This window comes from Suricata suricatta, chromosome 12, assembly GCF_006229205.1.
Source record: "Suricata suricatta isolate VVHF042 chromosome 12, meerkat_22Aug2017_6uvM2_HiC, whole genome shotgun sequence".
NCBI lineage: Eukaryota > Metazoa > Chordata > Mammalia > Carnivora > Herpestidae > Suricata > Suricata suricatta.
This window is the reverse complement of record NC_043711.1, coordinates 76,199,941-76,213,615: the sequence shown is the minus strand read 5'-3', so window position 1 is coordinate 76,213,615 and position 13,675 is coordinate 76,199,941. Positions and strand designations below refer to the sequence as shown.

The window sequence follows — 13,675 nt, the reverse complement described above, 5'->3', positions numbered from 1 at the left end:
GGGGGGGAGGGGGGAAGAGAGGTGGTGGTGATGGTGGAGGGCACTTGAGGGGAAGAGCACTGGGTGTTGTATGGAAAACAATTTGACAATAAAATATTTTTTTAAAAAATTGCAGAATGCTTGAAAAAGAAGGAACAGGTCTTCAATCTCCTTACTCCCAGGATTCAGACCTGTGACCCAGACACAGAGCCTCAAAGGCAACAAGTATTCAAATGTTTGCTGATTTTAAAAAGCCAAAAGCATGTAAAGGAAAATGAAAATATTTACCTCATACCTTATCATTAGCTGCAAGTGGCAAGGCTTTGCTTATTTTCTACTTTAACCTACTTCACAAGGAAGGAATTTGGCCTACAGCAGCCATTACCTTATCATTAGCATTAACCGGAACAATTATTTATTCCCAGGATTGCATTTAGACCTTTGGTGACATGTACCAAGGGCAAGGTCAAGCACAAATGAATTCTAACACTGAAGGGCTGTCAGCACAACTGCATCATGAAACGCAGAACAAAAAGATTAGGTTTCAAACGCACCTAAATGCCGTGACACAGATCTGTCCATATGCTTTCTGCTACAAGCGGCTGAGCTACATTTCTTCCTGCTCCTGAGGTCCAAGCTCGAAACCACAGGGGGATCCCGGTTAGCAGAGTCAACACCTAGCTAGAGAAAAACAGATGATCAATAAAAACAGTGTAACAATAAACCTAGCAGGGGGCACTCTGCATGAATGGGGTCTACTTCTCACTCAGCTGTGCCCAATCCTAGAACTTGCTCTATTACTCTCTCATTCTGAAGGACCATCTAGGAGTCCCCAGCCCTCCCTGGGCAGGATCACAAACTGCACCTTCAATCCCTTCAAAATTGGCTCTCTGGTTTGCACAAAATGTGTTGGGAGATGGTATTTTAGAGTATCTGGAAAAAGCAATTTTGTACTAAGTTGGGGTTTTTTCTTTGATAATTTCTTAAACTCCATATTCCCTAGCATAAGACCTCGATTTACAAAAAAATAATAAAAATTTTTAAAAAGACAAAAAACAAAAAAATTTCTCTAGTGTTCAGTATGTGCCAAGCACTGTACTATACATCTGTTAAAATTAATAAAGGAAAACCTCACTAAAGTGGAGTGGGGAAGAAAGGGAAGCTAGAAGGGAGAAGCCAGTTCCCAGTGGTCAATTACAGGAAACTGTCCATTACAGACCCCAACAGAAGAATCTCTACAGGAAAGAATCATCAATGACAGGCCCCAACAGAGAAGGATGTACACTGCAGCTCTATGAGAAATTGGCTACCCTTGCAGCTCAGCCAATGGCAAACCACCCTTAGCCTGAATTAGTGTCCTCCTCCAATGGGGTTTTGTTCAAAACAACTTTCTCCTTTTCTATAAGATAACCCACTTCTTTGTTGGACTCCTATGGCTTTGTCATAGCTTCATGCCTGGGAGTTGTAATTCTTGGTTACTCCCAATGTTACTCCCATTTTTGCTGGTAAAATTAAAAAAAAAAAATCTTAAAAAAAATGCAAGTATACTTAAAAAAAAATTAGAGAGACATAAAGCAAGGGAGGGCCAGAAAGAGGAGGAGAGAGAGAATCCCAAGGCTGTCAGCGCAGAGCCCAACGCAGGGCTCAGTCTCCCAACCATGAGATCATGACCTAAGCTAAGATCAAGAGTCAGATGCTTAACCGACTGAGCCACCCGGATGCCCCTAAAATAACTTATTTTTAAGGTTAACCTTATTTGTTGAGTACAAGTGGGATCTAGAAGACTACGAACTCCAAGGCTGGTGAGCAAACATGGACCCATACCCACAGAGCTACCTGAGCTCACTGCTTTCTTGCCCACAGGAAAATTTGAGGGCAACTCTTCTTCTGGATTTCAAGCTCCAGTCTGTGTATTAAGCTCCCCAGGAATTATTCAGAATCTGTTTTAAAGCTTGGTCCTTTATAAAAACACTCATTTGGTCGTTGGTCCGACTCCTGTTAGGAACCAGGCCATTCCTAATAAAACTCTGCTAGTCTTTGGCCCAACTTCTTGGGAACAGGGCTCTGCCTACCGGAACAGAGCTGGCCTTTGCTCAGATTCCTTTTAGAACCAGGCTGTTCATACTGTTTAGGAATCCTGTCTTTCCTGCTCTAGAAAAGACAAACAAACCAAAACAAACAAAGAAGAATCTCTAAGAAGTGGGATCCCAGTCCTCAAAATGTTTTGAGGGTGTCCTCTCTTCTGGCACCCTGGCTGGTTCACCTTCATGCACACAGTAGTTTAAAACTCCAATGGCCACTACAGGGAACACACCATCTCTCCAAACTTACTTTACTGAAAAGTAAATTGGACAGTCACGGCTCTAAAACCGTCAAAAATGTGAATGGGATGCCTATTTTGGGATTCTGAAGCTTCAGAACACTATTAGGAATCTAAAACTGCCTCTCTGCAAAATACAATTTCTAGACTAATGGAGGCAAACAAAGGAAAGAAAGGCTCCTGAGGCCTTTTCCTCCCCTTCTGGTCTTCTAGGTCCCAGGACATACAACAGCTGTCTTGGAGTCAGTCCCCACCCTCACTGAACTGTTTTTCCTCTGAATCTCTTCCCACTCTGTCCTTTCCTGAATCTAATAAAACCTGCTCTTTGTTTAAAATTATTTTAGGGGCGCCTGGGTGGCTCAGTTGGTTAAGCCTCCGACTTCGGCTCAGGTCAGATCTCACGGTCGTGGGTTTGAGCCCCGCGTCAGGCTCTGTGCTGACAGCCAGCTCAGAGCCTGGAGCCTGCTTCCGGTTCTGTGTCTCCTCCTCTCTCTGCCCCTCCCCCTCTCATGCTCTGTCTCTCTCCGTATAAAAAATAAATTAAAAATTAAAAAAAATTATTTTAAAATTATTTTAAATGTTTATTTATTGAGGGACAGAGCATGAGCATGGGAGGGGCAGAGAGAGGGGAAGACACAGAGTCTGAAGCAGGCTCCAGGCTCTGAGCTGTCAGCACAGAGGCCGACATGGGGCTCAAACCCACAAACTGTGAGATCATGAACTAAGCTGAAGTCAGACACCCAACCGACTGAGCCACCCACGCGCCCTTAAAACCTGCTCCTTTAAAGTTAAATCTTCTGAGGATCTGAATGAACCCCAAATTTCTTATGTTGCCTAGACTCAAACTGCAAGCCAGAGTTAAAGAGTTTCCTAAAGTGACTCAGGACCCACATTTGCTAGAGAATTTAACATAGTTATTCCAGCTTACCACCCTGCTTTCTCAGATTTGTTATCAGTCACCCCATGTGCTTGTTGGTGAGGACCAGGCCTAACAGTGGATGAAACTAGCCCCATGAGAACTTCCTAAAGGACTTAGAGAAATAAACCCCTAACTTTTGGCAAAATACTAGAACACTCACTGGAAATCTCCACTGGGCGATTACACTAGCTTTTCCTAAGCCTGTTGATTGGCACAAAATTCAGGCTTCAAAAGAAAGCCTGATGAACCTGTTTGTGACCATTATAATCAACTACAAATGGTCTTTCAAAAAGATTCCAGTCTTCCTTTGGTGGCTGAATCCACCTGGGTAGCATTACTAACAGGCTGAACAAGGATCTTCTGGTTAAAGGACCAGCATGGAATGGGAAACTATCCTCTCCAGTTTTAGCTAGCTTGGCAAGCCCACTCACTCACCCACTAGAAGGGTCACCTCAAAGAAAGACCAAGAATATTCTCAATTTTCAACTCTGGCAAACGAAGGCCCCTAAACAGACCAAAACCCGCTGGTTTTTTGCTATTACCACAAAGGGCCAGGGCACTGGGAAAAAAAATTGTTACAAACCTAAGCATCCCAGAAGCCTTCAGCCCTCTAGCCAGCCTTTCCAGTGTTCTCCTAATTCCCAGTGACGGGGCTCTGAGGACCTACAGAGGCTCCTCCCAGTCCTCCCTGTTTATCCACTTGGAAAAACCACTGTCCAGACTGAGAATGAATCTGTCTTACGGACCCCAGAGCTGCATTCTCAGGGCTCAACAGCACTCCTATGAAGCAGGTCCTGTCTCAGAGCATGAAAACAGCTCAAATAGAGGGAATCTCTCATAAGCTTCAACAGGTTCCTGTCTCTGCACCTGTTCCCATTTGTTTAGGCCCTTTGAGAGATTCCGCCCTTTTCTCCTTAGTTTCTCTACCCCATTCATTTACTGGGGCAAGATTTCTTAGAAAAGTATCATGTCAGGATTTCTCCCAGAAGAAGGAAATAATTGTAGAATCAAAATCGCCAACCAGGTGAATTAAATGACTCTTCAACCTCTCTGATGGCACTATAGAGGAGTCTGGGGACACCGATCATTTATCCCTATGGGATCGGCTACCATCCTCTCTATGGGCAGATTTCTCAACGATATTGGCAGAGTTCACAGTGCATCTCCCATCAAGATTCAAACAGATCCCTCAATGCCTCTCCCCAGAATGAATACCCTATAAGTAAAGAAGCCCTTTAAAACATCAAGCCCATACTAGGAGACCACAGACTCGGGGCCTTATTATCCCCTGCACTAGGCCCTGTGATACCCCTATTTTACCTGCGAGAGGCCCCAGTGGCCAAGGGTAGAGGTTAGTCCAGGACCTCAGGGCAATAAATCACATTATCCCTCGGCGCCCTGTTGCTCCTAATCCCACACTGACACCTGTTACACTGAAAGCAAATTCTTTACTCTAATTGTTCTATACAGTGCATTTTTAGCATCCAGTTGATAAAGATAGCCAATACCTTCTTGCTTTCACTTGGGAAGATCAGTACTCTACCTGGACATAATGCCCTAGGGTTACACAGAGTACTTAACTTTTTACCAGCCTTAAAAGCTGATTGGGAGGATAAAAGTTTTCTGCAGGCTCTGGTTGGTTACAATATGTAGATGACGTGCTTCTCTGCTCCCTTTCTCAAACCTCTTCACAGGAGACAGCATTCACCTGTTAAAACTTTGGGCCTTAAAAGGACAAAGTCTTCAAAGAAAAATCACAGTTTGCTCAAGCTAAAGTTCATCTTAGGGCACCTGATCTCAGAACAAGGCCTGCATTTAGATCCAGGTAGGTTTCGTGGCATCCTAAACTTCCCAAAACCTGAAACTAAGTGCCAATTACAAAGCTTTCTGGGACTGGCTGTCTACTGTGGAAACTGGGATTCCAAACTTCTCTCTTACAGCTCAAGCTCTATAGGCTTTACTAAAACTGACAACGCTGACTATGTCATTTGGAACAAATGAGAAGACCTGACCTTGGAGACTTTAAAGAAAAGCCTAATAAAGCCCCTTGCCCTCCTCACACATCCTAATTATCAACTTCCCTTTTCCTCGTTGTGAGAGAGAAGAAAATGCCCTTGGAGTACTTGCCCCAAAACATGGGGGACCATCACTGACCCCTGAGGTATTAGAACCAACCACTGGAGCCCGTGGCCAGGGACCTCCGTCCTTGCCTCAGAGCCATTCCTGGCACTGCCCTTCTGGTTAAGGCCAGTAAAGGGTCACAGGCCTCCAAGCACACTTGTGCCACATACGCAGACACCCCTCTAAGTCCTCACCACCTCGCTCGCCTTCCAGGAGGTCCCCCTGCTACCTGCGCCTCATATAACTCCTTCTCCGGGCAATAACCGTAACCCTGCTATTCTCTCTCCTCACCACTCACAACTGCTTCAGACTGACAGATCACCTCTGGACTCCCTTTGCCTGTTTATAGAAAACTCCTCTAACCGAAACAGATTTTTCAAGGTGTCCTGATGATTCTTATTTAAAGGATGAAAATGGCTAATCCTCTACTGCGAACGCTTGTGTGACTCCCGCTGAGACCACCAAGGCGGCACTTTTACCTTGGGCTATCTCAGCCCAATTAATAGGCCAAGTTCCATACCTGAACCCTGGCCAAAGGTAAAACCACAAACATTTATACCCATAGCTGGTATATCTTTGAGGCTGCTCAGGACTCTGTAATGTTACAGCCACAATGACGTGCTCTCACCTCCAATGGGGATAAACTTTAAAATGGCTCCTACATCCACAATTTATTAAATGTCATACTTCACCATGCTCTTTTAAGGTTCCTGAGCATTCTAGACTCCACTCTCTGGAGGCCAAAGGAAACCACCTCACTCGTATTTCCACCAAAGCACTGCTCTCAAAGAAATCAAGAGCCAAACTTCTGTCACAGTCCAAAAGGATGTTCTCCCAAATAAGGATTTTGAAAAACTGACCAGAGACACCCAGTAACTGGCCCCAGAAAAGAAAAAACAATACTGGGAACCTAACCATTGGTGGTTTGATAAAAAGAGCTGTAGGTTAGACCAAGTAATCTGGCCCAATTCATGAACCGGTATCGGTGGGGAAATAGAAATAAAGCTGCAAAATGTGCCTACCCTGCTTGTCCCATGCATCCAAAACACAAGGCAGAAAAACGTGCTCACACTGCTCATTTTAATTTACCTAAGGGGCCATTCAAGTTTTGGCAAATGGATTTCATACAGCTAACTCCATTTCATGGAGTTAAGTAAGTTTTAGTAATGGTTTGCATGTCTTCTCACTGGACCAAAGCTCTCTCTTATAGACATACAACTGCTTCTTATGTAGCTAAAATTTTGTTAGAAAAAAATTATACCAATGTGGAGAAGCCCTCTTCAACTTCATAGTCATCAAGGAACCCATTTTACCAGGTGCTTGAATAAGTGTGTGCTGTTTGGCCAGTTTTACAACACTCACTGTGCAATACCGTCCTCAATCCTCAGGATGGTCAAATGCACTAAGGGCGCTATTAAGACTCAATCAGCAAAATTTATACAGACCTCCCATACCATCTTGGCCTAAAGCATTCCCACCGGCCCTTCTTAACTCAGATCCACCCGTTTGGAACTCACAGACTTTTACCCTTTGAGATAATCAGAGAACGTTCAATGCACTTGGCCCGACTCCTCTGACCTACAATAAATAAAGATATACTTCAATATTGTAAAGGCCTGAGGTCCAATGCACTTGGCCCCTGACTCCTTTGACCCACAATTTATAGATATACTTTGGGGGTGCCTGGGTGGCTCCGTCAGTTAAGCATCCAACTTTGGCTCTTACAGTTTGTGAGTTTAAGCCCTGCCTCGGGCTCTCAGAGCTGAGCCTGCTTTGGATTCCGTGTTTCCCCCTCTCTCTAACCACTCCCCTGCTCCCACTCTGTGTCTCTCTCCCTTAAAAATAAACATACATTAAAAAAAAAAAAAGATATACTTCGATATTGTAAACTTAACTGCTCCTACTAAAAGTAACCTAAAGATTGTTGGAGCAATCCTCTCACCATGTACTCCTGAGAGATGAAGACTTAAGTAACACACCTTGACCCCTGCGTAGCTCAGTCAATGGTTAGTCATCGGACTCTTGGATTCAGCTTAGGTGATGATCTCACGGTTAGTGAGTTCAAGCCCCATGTCAGGCTCTGCACTGCCAGTGGGGAGCCTGCTTGGGATTCTCTCTCTCTTCCTCCCACTCTGCCCCTCCCCGGCTCACGCTCTCTCTCAAAATAAATAACTCAAAAAAAAAAAATAAAAAGAAAGAAAGAAAAGAAAAACATCACACCTTGCAACTGCAGATTTTATCTATTGGAAAAGACACCTCCAGAAAGATTCTCTTCAACGTCACTGGAAAGGCCCCTCTTACGAAATGCTAACCAACCCATGTGCTGCCAAACTCCAGGAGACAGACTCTTGGATTCATGGGACATGTCTAAAGAAAGCAAACTCTGACTGGACCTACACACCATCTGATGACATGAAAGTAAAGATTTCCCTGTATTGATGCAGACATCTGATGAGCCAGCTTCCCCAAGAAACGAGGTCTGTTAGAAAGTTCAGGACACAAAGTCTCCTTTTCATCTGGACTATTATGAACTGATTCTGGATTCTTCTCCAAAACTCATGGTTTCTGAATTCCCAGATTTACTATATTATTAACACACCTGGTTAGAACAGTTTTGAGATACCAGTACTCCTTTAAAACGTCTTCGCAGTTTTGCTGTTTTGCAAGAAGCCCACCAGCTACCGCTTTGTGCTCATACCTGCACTGAATCTTCCCAAATGCACTCGGTTAATCTCAGAGTGCTCTTGTCTATCACGTCTGCTTCCATCACTGCTCAAGGGATGACTCCTCATATGCATACAGGACTCTGGGTTTGCCTCCGGAGGGGGAATTTTTCTCCCCTAAACTGGAACCAGTGCCAATGAATATTTTTAGTTGGCTCCTTTTAGATCTAGGACCCTGCTTTAGAACCACCACACAATTTGGAATTGTCACGTTACTTTCGATTCTGTACTTGCTGCCTGTCAAACTTTATATCAATGATATACCCAACAAAGCGATGATCTCCAGTGCTTACAACTGTGCTGAATATGAACTAGAAGTAGGAGTGCCTGATTGTTCTCCCTGCTCCCCATTCTTGTTACTCAAATGTGACTTTAGATTCTCAATCCAAATAATTTCCCCCCAACGTGGGACATTATGCCCAGGAAAGGTCTTTCCTAGAACTGATGGACAAAAGAATTGGAAAAATCTGACTCCTGATCAGCAATGCTTTTGGAGAAAGCTCTTGATCAAAAGGGGGGAAATGTGAAAATTTAAAGTAAAGTGGAGTCAGGAGGCTAGAAAGGGGAGCCAGGACCACTGAATGTCAACTGCAGGAAGAACTGTCAATTAGAGCCCCCAACAGAAGAATCTCCACAGGAGAGAATCATCAATAACAGATGCCAACAGGGAAAGATGTACATTGCATGTCCTCTAAGAAATTGACCACCCCTGGGACTCAACCAATGACAAACCCTTATGTCCCTGAACTCCCACTTTTTTCCAATGGACTTTTTTTTTTCTTTCAAAACAACTCCCACCTTCCTCTTCTTTCTCCATAAAATAACCTTTTCCTCCTTCATTTGTTGGACATAGGTTGCATGTCCAAAGTTGCTTGTCTTGGGTATTCCAGAATACATTTTTTGCTGGTAAAGTAACTTCTAAGATAGATTAACACATTATACCTGTGTAATTATCTTCATAGCCACCCTCAGGAGCTACTGGGTCCACACTTTACAAGAACCCAAGATGGGTGAGGCCTGGTCTGAGTCCTGGAACTTCTAAGATAGATGACAGAGTAGGGTTCAGAGCCCTCACCTTTATAACTACATTGCTTTCAGTGCTGCCACTAGAATACACTGATAATGCTGTTTTTATGGGGAAAACAGAAGAGACGATTTGATTATTTAAAAATCACCTTCTTTTAAAGCATCTTACAAATGTATCAAAAATCGGGAGGTTGCTTATAAAAAAAGCTAGGTTACCTTCTATTTATTAGGCTGGGTTATCAATGGGTACACAGATGTTCATTTTTTTTGTTCGTTTATTAAATGAATGTGTGTTCTATACTCTTGTACTTATGCATATGTTTCACAATAAAAAAGGACCCAGAGCCTGACCTGGGGAGCTATCTCTGAAACAGATGGCAAGGCATTAGTCACCAGCCTGGCCCTCCATTGTAAAGAAAAATACAAGGGCCCCTGGATGGCTGAGTTGGTTGAGTGTCCGACTCTTGATTTCAGCTCATGATCTCGAGGTTCATGAGTTCGAGCCCCACATCAGGCTCTGTGCTAACAGTGTGGAGCTTGCTTGGGATTCTCTCCCTCTCCGTGCCTCCCCCACACCCTCTCTCAAAATAAAAACAAAAAAAGAAAAAAGAAAAAACACACAGGTGATGACAGTTTAGCCAGACACCAACAAGTTCCTGGTTAGAAACTAGTTTGGCTGTGAATCTTCTTTTTTTTAATGCTATGAATCTTTCAACTCTACAGCTCGTTTTGGAGCAAGTTAGCATCACAATCACTGATCACCTGGAGGTAAATAAACACACAAATGCCATCAGACTTGTGCCAGCCAGCTTTCAGTAAGCCTCCAGCGATCCTATTTTTTTTTTTTAATGCTTCTTATTTTTAAGAGACAGAAAGAGACAGTGGGAGTAGGGGAGGATCAGAGAGAGAGAGAGATACAGAATCTGAAGCAGGCTCCAGGCTCTGAGCTAGCTGTCAGCACAGAGCCCGATGCGGGGCTAGAACCTACGAACTGTGAGATCTGACCCGAGCCGAAGCCGTATGCTTAACAGACTGAGCCACCCAGGCACCCCTGATCCTATTCTTTTAATTTCAGAAACTAAACATTGGTCTTTTGCTGTTTGGAACAAAAAAAAATATTACTTATTTCAACTGATTAGAATTTGAATGGAGAAACTGTTTTTCTCCTGGTAAAACATTCTGCATTCAAGGAGGAAAATGAAGGTAATTGATTTCCCAAATAAAATCTTCAAAACCACATATCTATTTTAAGCTGTTTATTAAAAATTTACCGAGTCAGAAGGGAAGCGGAAAGGCAACTTCCATCAATGAAGATTAGTCAAAAAGAGAAGGAATGGAAATAACATAGAAAAAAGTAACGAAAGAGAAGCTTTAAAAGAACAGCTTATTTTCGGTTAAACTGAAATTATATATTTTGTCCTTGGAGAAATGCAAGTTGCACAATATGTATAGTATAATCCCATTTTTATTAAAAGTATAATTATATAGAACGTATTTGTGGACACAAGAGAGGGCTGGAAAGAATAAAGATCAAACTGCCTTGAAGCGTAGGGGGTAAAAGAGGCCGTGTGGCTTTCAAAATCTGCTTTATCCAATTCTGACAAGTTAGAATTATTTTCCAACACGTGTATGCTTCTTTTGTATATCCTTTAAAACGCTTAGAAAAAAATTTTTTAAGGAAAAAAGTTTCCATGAGGGCAAAGCTGCAAATTAACAAAATCACTTTAGCTACAAATCAGAGAAAAACTGTAGAAGGGCGAGTGCAAGTACTATGACCCCGTGAAGATCTGTTTTTGGAAAGTATTTTTTAAGCTGATTAGTAAAACCAGTGTTTGGAAGGACTGGCTTTCTACTTCACGGGACAGCTATCAAAGACCAAAATACAGAACTGGGTCCTAAGTTTTAATATTGGAAAAATACAAGGATAGTTTTGAGAGAGGAACTAAGCAGGAGGAGCCAGTCACACAGAAACAAGACTGAGTTATCAGGGCGCATCCTTGAACTTCTGTCCCTGCGACAGCAGCCCCCCTCCCCTCCGTGTGCTGCCTCGCTCAATGTGAAGCCCTGCCCTTTGCACGCAAGGTTACAAGGCAGAGATCAAAGCCCAGGCCCCTGTGAGCAGCTCAGAGGGAACGTCACTTGAGAGCTCAATGACGCACACCTGACGGTCCCGACAAAGGCCACTGCGAACGCACAAGAAAGCATTCACAGCGCTTCTCTAGATTTTTAATTGGCGCGTGCAAAGGTACTAAAAGCTATGATTTTCAGGCTTGATTTCACAGAGGAAAAAAAATCCAAAAGAGTGGGGGGTGGGGGAAAATAACATCCATATTTGTACAAGTGTCATCTCTAGCATTTCCTTAAAAAAGGATGTTAATACTTTAGAAGCAGGAAGGATATAGCCCTGGGGACAGTACCATTCACAGGCCAGAAATTAAGCAACCAAATCATTTTGTCAATTTAGTAGTTGCCAAAAAAAAAGCTGACCAAAAAAAGTAAAAAAAAACAAAACAAAACACCCCTTTCAATGAAAATCAAAATACCTGCTGAATAGGACAGCAAGTACCTTCTGAAAGCAAGGGTAAACACAAGATACTACATATTCTTCATGCTTTTACATGAAGTTTGTAATCTTTAAAGGACTTAACAAAGGAAGCACATGTGTGTACCCCCACATCTAAATGAAATGGACAATTTTTTTTAGGAAAAAAAAATTTTTTTAACCCTGAAAAGACAAAAAAAAATTAAAAAAGCAAAGACCTAGGCTTTAAAAAGGTGCCAGGCTCAGACAAAATTCACAAGCCAGTTCTATCCCATCCTTCCTGGTAAAGAAATAGGAAATGGGAAACCTTCCCAATTCCTTCTGGGAAAACTGACAAGCTAACAAAGGAAGCACAAGAGAGGAAAACTGAATGTTAACTTCATTTGCCAGTCCCCAATTTTTTTTTTAATGTTTGCAAATTTGACATGCAAAGAAAGACATCTGGTTTCAATCTTGATTTGTTTGATCCATGTGTCTATAGTTCTCTTATGAACTATAAAGTGCCTTTTGTCCATTTTTTCAGTAGGCTCCATTTTTTTCTTATTCATTTGTAAGAGCTCCTTACAAATTAAGGACATTAACCCTTTGCCATGTTGCAAACAACTTCCCCAGAAAAAAATAAATGACTGCTTTCCCCCCCCTCTTCTGTCACTTGAAATAAAGGATTTGTTTTTTAATCTCTCTAAAGTCAAATCTAGCATCTTTTTGCAATTGCTAATGCTTTCGTGCTTAGGAAGCCCCTCCTCATTCCAAGATTAGAGAAATATTCACCTTCCTTTTCAGCGAGATGTTTTTGGTCAAAATCATCTTAAAATGTTTAACATCCGCCCCTTTAAAAATATATATCCAATAAAATCACTCTTCTAGGAAAATACCTAGTTGTAGAACAAGTAGATGTCCAATATTTGAGGGCTGACTAACTAAATTGTGACAGTAAAATACTAATGACAAAACACTACAAAGCCATTCAGGAAAATAGTCATGCTCTATTACCAAGGCGGGGTGCGGGGGGTGCGGGGGGGGGGTCAAAACATCCCACATTTTATATAGAAACCAATTTATGTGGTAAACCAGGCAGTGTAAATACTTTCCCTGAATATTAACAGTGATCCTCCCTGGGTGTCAGATTGCATGTGAGGTCTTATTTCTTTATGCTTCTCTGTTTTACATTACTAATGAACACGTATTATATTTGTGATTAGGATTAAAGCTTGAAATTCATAAATACATATACAAACAAGCATTTGCCCACATGCTTAAATTGCAACTGTCTTTCAAAAAAAATTAAAAATGCCTTTCTTTCACTTAACATATCTAATCCCATATTACAAATAGGATAATAATGACTTAATTCAAGAAGAATGGAGGCCTGCCAATCTTTCTAATTACCCAAAGATCTAAGGAGTAATGTCTGATTTATATTCCTGGCAAAATGACCAAATTAAAAACACAGCCCAATGACAATTATCAGTGGTAATAAGTCAAGCTCGGCTAACACAAACAGTTCCATTTTTCCCTAATAAACTGTGCCTTAGTGCGTGAACAGGTACAGTGAGGAGTTCGGCTACACTGAAAAGCTAACCCAAAAGCTTCCCTTTACGCTGGATGTGCCTTTATCTTCTAATGACCCAGTCTCTCTCTGAACCCCCTCCCTCATTCTCTGCCTATTGGAGCAGGGTGCTCCTTGACCACTCAAGGGGGCTCCCCTGCTAGCACTCCTCCCATCCTGTTCCCATTTCTGGGGCCCCATCGCTGCAGGAGACAGGAATAATCTGGGGGTAGAACCAGGGGTGCATGTGAAGAGGGATGACAAGGTCCTCCAGAAACCTTGCTAACCCCAGAGCTAACCCCAGAACTCCCTAAAACTTTTCCAAAATGTCTAAGAATGATAACAGATAATGCCTATAATCAGATTAAAGTAAATCAGGGTCAGAATCCTGAACTCAGAACCAGGGAAGACCTGGAGATGGTCATGCCAGGGTCCCAGCCAGGCTACTGCTTCCCAGGTGTGCCTCAGTACCCTGCCCAGGATGGTGCTCAATGAA

General features: G+C 42.5%; 1 protein-coding gene across 2 annotated transcripts in view; it reads right to left on the bottom strand.

Moving 5' to 3' along the window:
* Positions 1 to 682, bottom strand: part of SLC23A2 (solute carrier family 23 member 2) — a 104,052-nt gene extending 103,370 nt beyond the window's left edge. The window contains exon 1 of one of the 2 annotated variants that reach the window (XM_029915827.1): positions 534 to 682. The gene's annotated coding sequence lies outside the window, so the exon portion shown is untranslated. The remainder of the gene's footprint in view (positions 1 to 533) is intronic. The other variant, XM_029915828.1, reaches the window with a different exon arrangement.
* Between the last annotated feature and the right edge of the window lie 12,993 nt (positions 683 to 13,675).